Below are 10,736 nucleotides of genomic sequence, written 5' to 3'. Positions count from 1 at the left end.
CTTACAACTGGAACACTCCGTGGTTCTACCTGGACGTGTCCAAGTTCGTTAGGGAACACCAACTGGAGGGAGTTAAACCTGACTTATGGAAACCGAAGACGATCTACAAGCTCATCAGAGCTAAAGACGATTTGGAGCCGATTCCGGGGCTCCCTTCAGCGACTGCCAAACAGGTCTGGGAGAATGTGGCCTCCAAAAGGCTCACAAACAGACACAAAGACCTGTCGTGGATGGCCATCCAAGGGGGCTTGCCCCTCCGGTCATTCATGCACTCCCGGAACCTGTGCAGGTACAGACATTGCCCCAGGTGCATCATACACGAGGAAACATCTATGCACCTGTTTTGGGACTGTGCCTGGGCCCAGTTGTTGTTGGACGCCCTAGAAAACGAACTGAAAAACTCTGTGCCAAGGAACTGTCTTACGTACCATTCGGTACTCTACGGACTATTCCCTGGCACCCACACCGTTGGGGCGATCCAGGAAGCCTGGCGCCTTATGAACTGTATTAAGGACGCTTCGTGGCTAGCCAGGAACCGCCTCATTCTGAGGAGGGAGAGGATGTCTATCCAGGACTGTTGCAGGCTGGTTCACAGCTTGCTCAGAGACTATTCCACCATGGACAGCCCTGAAGAAGAAGAGGACTAAGGCCCCCTTTTTCTGCCCCTCTCCCCTTGTTCGAACCGAAAATGAGACATTGGGACCGTGGCCCCTGCCCCCTCACTCACAATGTCTGTTGTTTTATTGATGTCTTTCTATTTATTGCCCTTCCCCTTATATGTGTCTGTCTTTCAATAAAGCTTCGGGCTTGTGATTCACCCTCCCTCACCCCCCTACCCTCCACACCCATAGCCTTATTTACTGTCGTGTTATTGTATCGTTTAATTGCATAGTGCAGCCTGAGAACTACAGTGTAGGCTACAGGCCCGCGCCGTAGTTCTTCGACTGCACTATACAGTCTGCATCTGTGCTGTGTTTTGGCCTGTGCTGCGACACGGCACTTATGTTTGTCAATGTACCCGTCTGTTTTTTGCAACTTTATACCAATAAAGACGCTTTTTCAATCAAAAATCTGTTCTTATCAGTTTAATATCTGATACGCCCCCTATCTGGGGGCCATATATTAAATGGATTTTTAGAACAGGGAGATGGAAGAAGAGCTTGCTCTGTCCACTCCACGCATTGACCCGGTATTGCAGTACCTCCGGGACCGGTGCACCTTTCCTATTCTGTATTCCAAAAATAGATGAATGATGACTTCTCAGCTTATTGCCCAGGATTTGCAATATTTTTGCCTGCCGCATTGATAAATTCTTGGATTTTGTAAGCAGGCTTTTTATACTGTGTCAAAATTGTATTCAATCTTTGCTGTCTATTAAAATGTTACAATGGATGAATAAAAGCACCTGTGAACTACTGTGTGGAGTCTTATTTAGCGTCTACTTCTTGTCTCCATTGAATTCCCTCCTTCTGCACAAGACAAATATAAACAGTTGATCAGCATTTGGATGTGAGGCCTACGTAGGCCTCATTCTTGAATGCTAACTAAGTACGAACGAAGAAGCATTACCACTTCGAAATGAATTCCTACATTTTTAACTTACTATCATGATCACCCTTTCGGCTGGTCTTTTCGACCTGGTCATGTTTGGAAATAATTTTTATTTTTGTGGCGGTGGTGTCCACGCTGGTTGCAGGAGGTGTGGAGAGTTGCTGTTACAGGCACTAAAGGCACAAGCTCTGCAGTATGTATATATGCTGCATCCATCTCCTGGTGTGTGTCTCCCTCAAGTGGATGTCAGTAAGCAAGCCAAGCAAATGCATTCCGTACAGCCAAGCACATTGTGACATCATAGAGTGTGCATCATGATGACATCACAGAGCCCTCACACTGTAGTGAAAAATTGAAATCTGCCAGGATGAACGGGTTGGTTGGTTGGTTGGTTGATTGAAACAATCCAGATTTTAGAGACAGGAGGTTCAAGGCAGCCAGGGAACCTTCCATTGCAGAATGAATGTCCCACTGCTTAAGTGATGAAGTGCAAGTGCATAGCATTGTGTCAATGTGATAAGCACGGAGCCAGCAGGGACAGACGGGACGGGCGGCAGACGTCTGGTGGGTGTGGTTGTTGGAGGCGGACCAAATGCAAATGATTGTGCATCAGCCAGCCAGTCAGTCAAGCAGCCAGCAAGACAGGAGAGGAGAGAAAACTCACGATGCAGGAGTGAGTGATGGAATGTGGTTGCGCGCGCCTGGGTGACTGCCTGCCTGCTTGTCAGTCCGGACTTCTCCTTCCTTCTTCCTCTTCTTTGCTGGGATCGCCGCCGCCAACAAAAGTCAAGTCAATCTGCAGATAGTATAGCGTAAGCGTGCGTGGGGAAGGGTGATTCTCCATGATGGATTGTAGATCCTGTTTCGGTTGCGCTGGTCCCTCAGCCCACATTCGGGTTATCGCTTCTCGGCCTTTTGGCTAAGATCAAGTGCACTAGTGTACTTGGTCTAACCGTGAGAAGTGGATCGCTGTTGGCTGGAGTCCCAGGACTGCCAGAATGTCTGGTATTAAAAATACCTTCAGATTTCAATTGGACGGGACGGTTGGAGGACAAAGAAGAACCCTCATGCACTTATGGCATAAGATCCTTGTACCACTGACGCAGGTGACGAAGGACGATGTGTATTGCATCCAGGAATTCCCCACGGCTGGAACCTTTGATATCACCTTCCACTATCCAGAATCCTGTTTGACCGTCTACGAGAGGGTAAGAGCCCACTTAGAAGAGCCGCTGTTGCAGGGGTTTACATTGCTGCCTTTGTTCATGGGGTCTGAACGCCCATTGACTGTACACATGTACGACCCTTTTGTGGAGCCAGATCAAATTAAGGCGTTCTTATCCCGTTATTGTTCATCAGTTCGTGGTGGGGTGCGTTTACAGAACTATGTGGGCATCTTTAATGGGAAAACTAAATTCTGGGTACGGCTGCGCTTGGATCCTAAGGGGATTGGTGGGGTGATGCATCCGCCTGCCAATTTTTCAATAGGAGGTGCGAGGGGGTATCTATTTTATCCTGAACAGCCCTATTATTGCCGGAACTGCTTTCAATTCGGGCACACAAAGGACACATGTATGCGGGGGAAATGCTGTAGGAATTGTGGCATGCCTGACCATGAGGCTGCTACATGTCCCCAGCGCAAGAAATGTGATTTGTGTGGGAGCCAGGAGCACCTTATGAGAAATTGTACTGGATTCATGGAGACCCCCCCTCCGCTGCTAGTGTGTTACAAAAGTTGTCAGCCCAGCCTGTGTCTCATGCAAATGTTGGTGCCACTGTGATACCTACCGTACTGGCCAGCGCTCCGGCTGGGGTGTCTGGTACAGCGACGGTTAAGATGGCCGCCAAACATGCTGTTTTGCCTGTTACTGCCGAGGCTTTTGGCGCCACAGCTATTTCAAACCCTGTGACGGAGTCTGCTCAGCTGTTCACTGCGGAGGAGAAGGGAGGTGTGGCTCGCACTACAGAGAATGCTGCTGCTGCCGTCGGGAGGAAGGAGGAGAGGAGTGACGCGGCTCTGGCCGCTGACAACGCCGCTGATGCTGGGAGGAGGGGCGGAGAGGAGGAGGAAGCCGCTGCTGCTGCCGGCGGGGGGAGCTCTCTGGAGAGTACGTCATCGCTGAGCCCCGCCCCCCCACGGCTTAGCGGATCTGCAGTTATTGAAGAATTTCCATCCCTGACGCCTGGCAGCCCTGAGGGTGATTCTGACGGAGGGTCTCGTTGATGTGAATGGTCCGTGTCATCCGATGCGGATTCTGAGGGCTCGGTAGAGTGGGATACAGTGTCTGGGGGGAGAGGCAGCTCAGTGTCCACTCGATGTCAATCTGCTGCTGAATCAGAGGATTTCAAGCTGGTCAGTCATAAGAGAAGAGTGCCTGCTGCTGCTTCAGCCAAGCGTCCTCGGTTGCAGGGTGATGTGCCCACTGTCTCTACCACAAATAGGTATGAGGGCTTACTGTTGGATGAGGGGGAGATGGAGGTCACTGGTGTTCCTGCGGCTGTGTGTACTCCGGATGAGGTGCAGGGAGTCAGTGCGACATTACCGATACCTGTGACTGATGCTGGGGATCTGCAGGGGGGCTCTCCTGTGGTCCCTTATCTAGAAGCTGGGGACGTCCAGTCCTTTATGGATACATGCTCTGGCACTTGATTCATTGATGTATATTCTGTGTATAAGCTGCTGATGTCTCTCCTATTCTTCTATTACTCTGCCTCAGTCTCTTGCTATAGTGTCCCTGAATGTTCGGGGACTTAAATCCAGGGCCAGGAGGATAGCAATATATGATGATCTTTTATGTAATGGGGGGGACATTTTTTGTTTGCAGGAATGTGGGATTGTGGACGCTCCTGATGCTGTTGACTGGCCTCATAGGGTGTCGGTGTGGTCGGGTTCCAGTAACAATAGGAATGATGGTGTGGGTGTGTTGGCTAGGGGACGTGATATCTCATTCCAGTCTTATACGGTCATAGAACCAGGGCGCTGCATTCTTGTTAATATCGTTTATAAAGGTTATGTTTTTCGTTTGATAAACGTTTATGCGCCAGCTGACAAAGTGGAGCGCAAGGCTTTATTTGACACTTTACAGTTTTTCTTACCGGGTAAAGTACCTGTGGTGATGGTTGGGGACTTTAATTGTATTATGAATGTGAAGGATAGGCAGAGTGCAAGTGAGAGTCGTGTGGATGTGACTGGGAATATGTTAAAACGTATGCTTGTGGACTTTAGTTTAGTTGATGTGGCGTGTGCGTGTAGTGCGAATGATCCAAAATTTACGTACAAGGCGGATAGAGGTATGATTGTGTCACGGTTGGATTATGTTTTTTTAAGTAAGAATATACGTTATGTTTCTTTTGATCAACGGCGTGTGGTGTATTCTGATCATGAATGTTTGGTGTGTAAGATTGATTGTATGAGTGATGTGCGGCATGGTAGAGGTGTGTGGAAGCTAAATGTTCGTTTGTTGGAGGATGAGTATGTGCGAAAATGTTTTGGGGTGCGTTATGGTCAGTGGCGAGTGCGTAAGAATGAGTTTGTGAATATACTTGAGTGGTGGGTATGGGTGAAGCGTATGATTAGAGTTTTCTTTCGTAGAATGGGGTGTAATCTGGCGCGGAAAAAACGTATGCAATATGATTGGGCATTGAAAAGGTTGGATTTTTTGTATGCTATGAGAAATTTGGGGGAGGATGTGTCTGAGGATATTAGGAGTGTAAGACGTGAGGTGGATGATTGTTTGCATGAGAAAGGGCGTGGCTTAATATTTAGGGCAAAAGTGGAACATTTAGAAAAGGATGAGAGTTGTAGTAGATTTTTCTTTAAGAAAGTGTGTGGTTCTGTTAGAGATATGGATGTACTTTTGGATGACAGTGGTGTGGAGATTCGTGATGAGGATGGGATTATGTTTGAGGTTGAACGGTTTTATAAGAGGTTATATGAGTGGAAGAGTGTGGATAAGGATATGGCTGATGAGGTTTTGAGTGCAATTACTGAGTTGGTGGATGAGAGTGAGTGTGATATGTTACTGGGCGCAGTGACGGAATGTGAGGTTGAGTCTGTGTTAAAGAGTATGCGTAAGAATAAGTCGCCTGGATGTGATGGATTGCCGATTGAGTTCTATGTGAGTATGTGGGATGTGATAAAAGAGGATTTTGTGGAGGTTTTGAGTTTTATGTTTGACTCTGGTAATATGCTTGATGAGATGAAAGAGGGTGTGGTTGTGTTGATACATAAGAAAGGTGATAGGAAAGTGCTGGCAAATTGGAGGCCTATCACATTGTTGAATGTGGATTACAAGATGTATGCAAAGCTGTTAGCGTGGCGGATGAAAGGGGAGCTTGGGCAAGTGATTGGGGAAGAACAAGTGTGTGCGGTGCCTGGTAGACGTGTGACTGATAATTTGATGTTGTTTAGGGATTTGATTAGTGATAGTTTGGAGCGTAAGCAGGATATGTATGTTATGTCTTTAGATTTTGAGAAAGCGTATGATAGAGTGTGTCATGTGTTTATGTTTCAAGTGTTGAAGTGTATGGGTTTTCCGAATGGTTTTGTGCGAAAGGTGCAGGGATTGTATGTTGATGCGTTTAGTCGGTGTTTGGTGAATGGGAACCTGAGTGAACATGTGAGAGTGGATTCGGGTGTCAGGCAAGGGTGTCCGTTGTCGCCGATTCTTTTTATTTGTGTGTTAGAGCCGTTGTTGTGTATGCTGCGTGCTGATAAAGTGATGCGTGGACTTTTGGTGCCTGGGAGTGGTGGGAAGTATGTGAAAGTTTTAGCGTATATGGATGATGTTGTGGTTGTGGGTCAGTCTAAAGTGGCTTTGGATAGGGCGAAATTGCGTGTGTCGTTATTTTGTGGTGCGTCTGCTTTTAGAGTGAATTGGGATAAATCTAAGTTGAAAGTGTTTGGTGATGCGTCTGTGAGTGATAATCAAATGGAATATGTGAGTGGTGGTTTGAAAGTGTTGGGTGTGGTGTTTGATGAGAGGTTGAAAGGAAAGGATAGTTGGGATGCAGTGGGGCGTAAAGTGGCTCAGAGGTTAAATTTCTGGAGTCTGAGGAAGCTGACCATTTTTGGTAAGATACTAATTATTAAGGCTATAATACTGCCAATGTTGTTGTATGTTGCTAACATTTTCCCTCCGGGGAGTGTTTGTGTGAATAAGTTGAATAGAATGTTGTTTTTATTTTTTTGGGGTGGACGGATGGAGAGATTGAAACGGGTGTTTGTGTTGAAAGAGTGTAAGAATGGAGGTGTTAATTTTCCAAATTTGACAGTGTTTTTTGGTATAAATTATGTTAGACAGGTTTTGCGTATGTTGAATGAGAATACAAAAGCGGCGTGTATGATGCGATATATGGCTGGATGGATGTTGTGTGGTTTGAAGTGGCGGGTGAGAGATAATGCGGTTCCGATGGCATATCAGGTGCGTGTGTGGTATTCTTGTGTGGAATCTTTTGTTCGTAAGTTTGAATTGTTGGATGTGAGCTTGGAAGAATGGAAGGATAAGAAGAATGTGGTCAAACGTTTAAAAGATAGGGAGGATGTTTGTGTGATAGAGGGTTTGTCTTCAGCGGTAAGTGTCAAGGTATGGAAGTGTTTGAGTGTGAGGGGTCAGACGAATAGACAGAGAGAGATTGTATGGATGAAGTTGCATGGGGCCTTGCCAGTGAGAGAATTTCAGAAGAAGAGGGATTTAGTACGATCGGCGGAATGTCCTAGAGAAGGTTGTGCGGGATGTGAAAGTGGTGTGCATTTATTTTGGAATTGTAGTTATGCTCAGAGTGTGTGGAAGGTTTTGGGTGGTTTATGTAAGGAATTGACTGGTGTGAGGATGATGAGTTGGAAAATTGCTATGTATGGTTTAGGGGCGAGTGGTAAGGTGAATGAGCGTTTGTTGTGGTTGTTTATGGTATGTGTGACTGAAGTGTTATGGGATGTGCGGAATATTTTGGTTTTTAAGAAGGATGATATTGTGGTAAAGGAATGTGTACGTATGGTGTTAGGAAAGCTTTATTTTTGTTTTCAGTGGGATAAGCATAGGGGTGGTGGGGAAGATGCGGAAGGTTTGTGGAAACATAGGAAGTGGAAGGCTCTGGTGGTGTTAGATTAGGTGTGTGTGGTAAGGGTGAGTGGAGTCTCTTGCATTATTTATTCCAGTAATGTTCTTTTTGTGTTTATTCTATACTTTCTACTTCTTAGCTTCATTCATTGGTCTATTTTTGGAAGTTATTGTTGACTGTAATTAAAAAAAAATTCTTTTCATACAAAAAATGGCCAAATGATGGATGTTACGAGCTTCTCGCCGTTGGTTTGGAGCAAGTACAGACTGAGGTCTCAAAAAAAAAAAAAAAAAAAAATCTGTTCTTATCAGTTTAATATCTGATACGCCCCCTATCTGGGGGCCATATATTAAATGGATTTTTAGAACAGGGAGATGGAAGAAGAGCTTGCTCTGTCCACTCCACGCATTGACCCGGTATTGCAGTACCTCCGGGACCGGTGCACCTTTCCTATTCTGTATCCCAAAAATAGATGAATGATGACTTCTCAGCTTATTCCCCAGGATTTGCAATGTTTTTGCCTGCCGCATTGATAAACTCTTGGATTTTGTAAGCAGGCTTTTTATACTGTGTCCAAATTGTATTCAATCTTTGCTGTCTATTAAAATGTTACAATGGATGAATAAAAGCACCTGTGAACTACTGTGTGGAGTCTTATTTAGCGTCTACTTCTTGTCTCCATTGAATTCCCTCCTTCTGCACAAGACAAATTTAAACAGTTGATCAGCATTTGGATGTGAGGCCTACGTAGGCCTAATTCTTGAATGCTAACTAAGTACGAACGAAGAAGCATTACCACTTCGAAATGAATTCCTACATTTTTAAGTTACTATCATGATCATCCTTTCGGCTGGTCTTTTCGACCTGGTCATGTTTGGAAAGAATTTTTATTTTTGTGGCGGTGGTGTCCACGCTGGTTGCAGGAGGTGTGGATAGTTGCTGTTACAGGCACTAAAGGCACAAGCTCTGCAGTATGTATATATGCTGCATCCATCTCCTGGTGTGTGTCTCCCTCAAGTGGATGTCAGTAAGCAAGCCAAGCAAATGCATTCCGTACAGCCAAGCACATTGTGACATCACGTGTGTCGCATAATGATGACATCACATGTGTCGCATCATGATGACATCATAGAGTGTGCATCATGATGACATCACAGAGCCCTCACACTGTAGTGAAAAATTGAAATCTGCCAGGATGATGAACGGGTTGGTTGATTGAAACAATCCAGATTTTAGAGACAGGAGGTTCAAGGCAGCCAGGGAACCCTTTCCGTTTGCAGAATGAATGTCCCACTGCTTAAGTGATGAAGTGCAAGTGCATAGCATTGTGTCAATGTGACGTCTGGTGGGTGTGGTTGTTGGAGGCGGACCAAATGCAAATGATTGTGCATCAGCCAGCCAGTCAGTCAAGCAGCCAGCAAGACAGGAGAGGAGAGAAAACTCACGATGCAGGAGTGAGTGATGGAATGTGGTTGCGCGCGCCTGGGTGACTGACTGCCTGCCTGCTTGTCAGTCTGGACTTCTCCTTCCTTCTTCCTCTTCTTTGCTGGGATCGCCGCCGCCGCCAACAAAAGTCGAGTCAATCTGCAGATAGTATAGCGTAAGCGTGCGTGGGGGAGGGTGATTCTCCATGATGGATTGTAGATCCTGTTTCGGTTGCGCAGGTCCCTCAGCCCACATTCGGGTTATTGCTTCTCGGCCTTTTGGCTCAGATCAAGGTTTATTGCCTTGGTCTGGGCCAGAGGGTTTGAGTTTGGGGCCCTTTCGGGGGACTCCTGAGACGTAGAGGAGGGATCGTTTTTGCTTCCGGGATCGGAGGAGCTTTTGGAGAGCCGGGAGGTTCAAAGATGTCATCAGTAAAGAATACTTTTCGTGTGAAGATAACAAGACCTACAGGAAATGGATCACTAAGGTACTTGGTGGAGGTGGTTCTGGAAGGATTAGCTGGTGTGCAGAAAAGAGAAATTTTTTGTATACAGGAGATATCTGCTTTGGACTCATTGGATGTAACTTTTGTTAATCATGGGGTGTATCAGGACACTTTGCATGTATTGAAAAGGAAGGCGAAGGATGCAGCTATGCATGGTGTTGAAATAATTCCTGCTTTAAGTGAAGAAAGACCATTGACTATTCTGTGCTATGACCCTTTTACACAAATTGAGAAAATTTTTGCCTTTTTGAGGCAATTTTGTGCAGAGGTGAGAGGGGGGGTTATGCAAAAAAACATTTGTGGTATTTTTAATGGAAAGTGGCGTTTCTGGGTGCGTTTTAAACCAGATGAAAATGGTTTTGAGGGTTTTAAACACCCCCCAGCAAATTTTTCCATTGGGGATTTTAGAGGCTATCTGTATTACCCTGGGCAGCCAGATTTCTGTAGGAAATGTAGACAATTTAATCACAGGAAAGAGGACTGCCCGGGGGAAAAAACCTGCAGAAATTGTCAGAAACCTGGCCATGAAGCCAGTGAATGTCCTGAGCCTCGGAGATGTGACTTTTGTGGAGCACTTGATCATGTGGCGAGAGATTGCCCAAAAATTCATGAGGAAGAGAGGAAGGGGAAAACCCCAGAGGAATATGCAAAAAGGAATGCAGAGGCATATGAAAAGAAAGTGAAAGCGATAGAGGAGGAGGCGAGACAGGAACGAGGAGACACGGAGATTACAGGGTCACGTGTATATATAGATAGCCTCACCCAAGCTGCAGATGAGGTCATTAATATGATTAATGATGAAAGGAACCCTGAAGAGCAAGAGATGGGAACCAGACTAGACCCTGACGAACACCGCCAAGTACCGAGAGAAGAAATAGAAAAGTCTGACGAAGCTTTGTCTAGAACAGAGGATTTACAAATTGAGTCTCCAGTGGGAGATGTAGGAGAGGAGTTTGTGAATTACAGCCCACAAAGTACTCGGGACAGTTGTATTAGTCCAGTGAGTAGTGTGGAGTCGCTGGAAACAGTAGAGAGTTTTGAGATGGAGGAGCAATGGCAGCAGGAACAGCAGGGGCATGGGAGTGCTGATACTGATTACAGCAAGACCCCAGAGGGGCTGAAAGGAACAGTGTTGGGTAGTGCTGCAAAAAAACCACGTACGGAATTGGATGAGTCAGAAGTTACAACATTCACT

General features: G+C 46.0%; 1 non-coding gene and 1 pseudogene across 1 annotated transcript; both read left to right on the top strand.

The window, feature by feature from the left end:
- The first annotated feature begins 1,039 nt into the window (after positions 1 to 1,039).
- Positions 1,040 to 1,223, top strand: LOC134899697 (U2 spliceosomal RNA). The gene has a single exon (XR_010173338.1). It is a non-coding gene; the product is annotated as a U2 spliceosomal RNA (small nuclear RNA).
- Positions 1,224 to 7,842: 6,619 nt separating this feature from the next.
- LOC134899730 (U2 spliceosomal RNA) lies at positions 7,843 to 8,061 on the top strand (annotated as a pseudogene).
- Positions 8,062 to 10,736: the final 2,675 nt, after the last annotated feature.

Source organism: Pseudophryne corroboree, chromosome 3 (assembly GCF_028390025.1).
Source record: "Pseudophryne corroboree isolate aPseCor3 chromosome 3, aPseCor3.hap2, whole genome shotgun sequence".
Classification (NCBI taxonomy): domain Eukaryota; kingdom Metazoa; phylum Chordata; class Amphibia; order Anura; family Myobatrachidae; genus Pseudophryne; species Pseudophryne corroboree.
The sequence above is the reverse complement of the archived record's forward strand: the minus strand, read 5'-3'. Positions and strand labels throughout refer to the sequence as shown.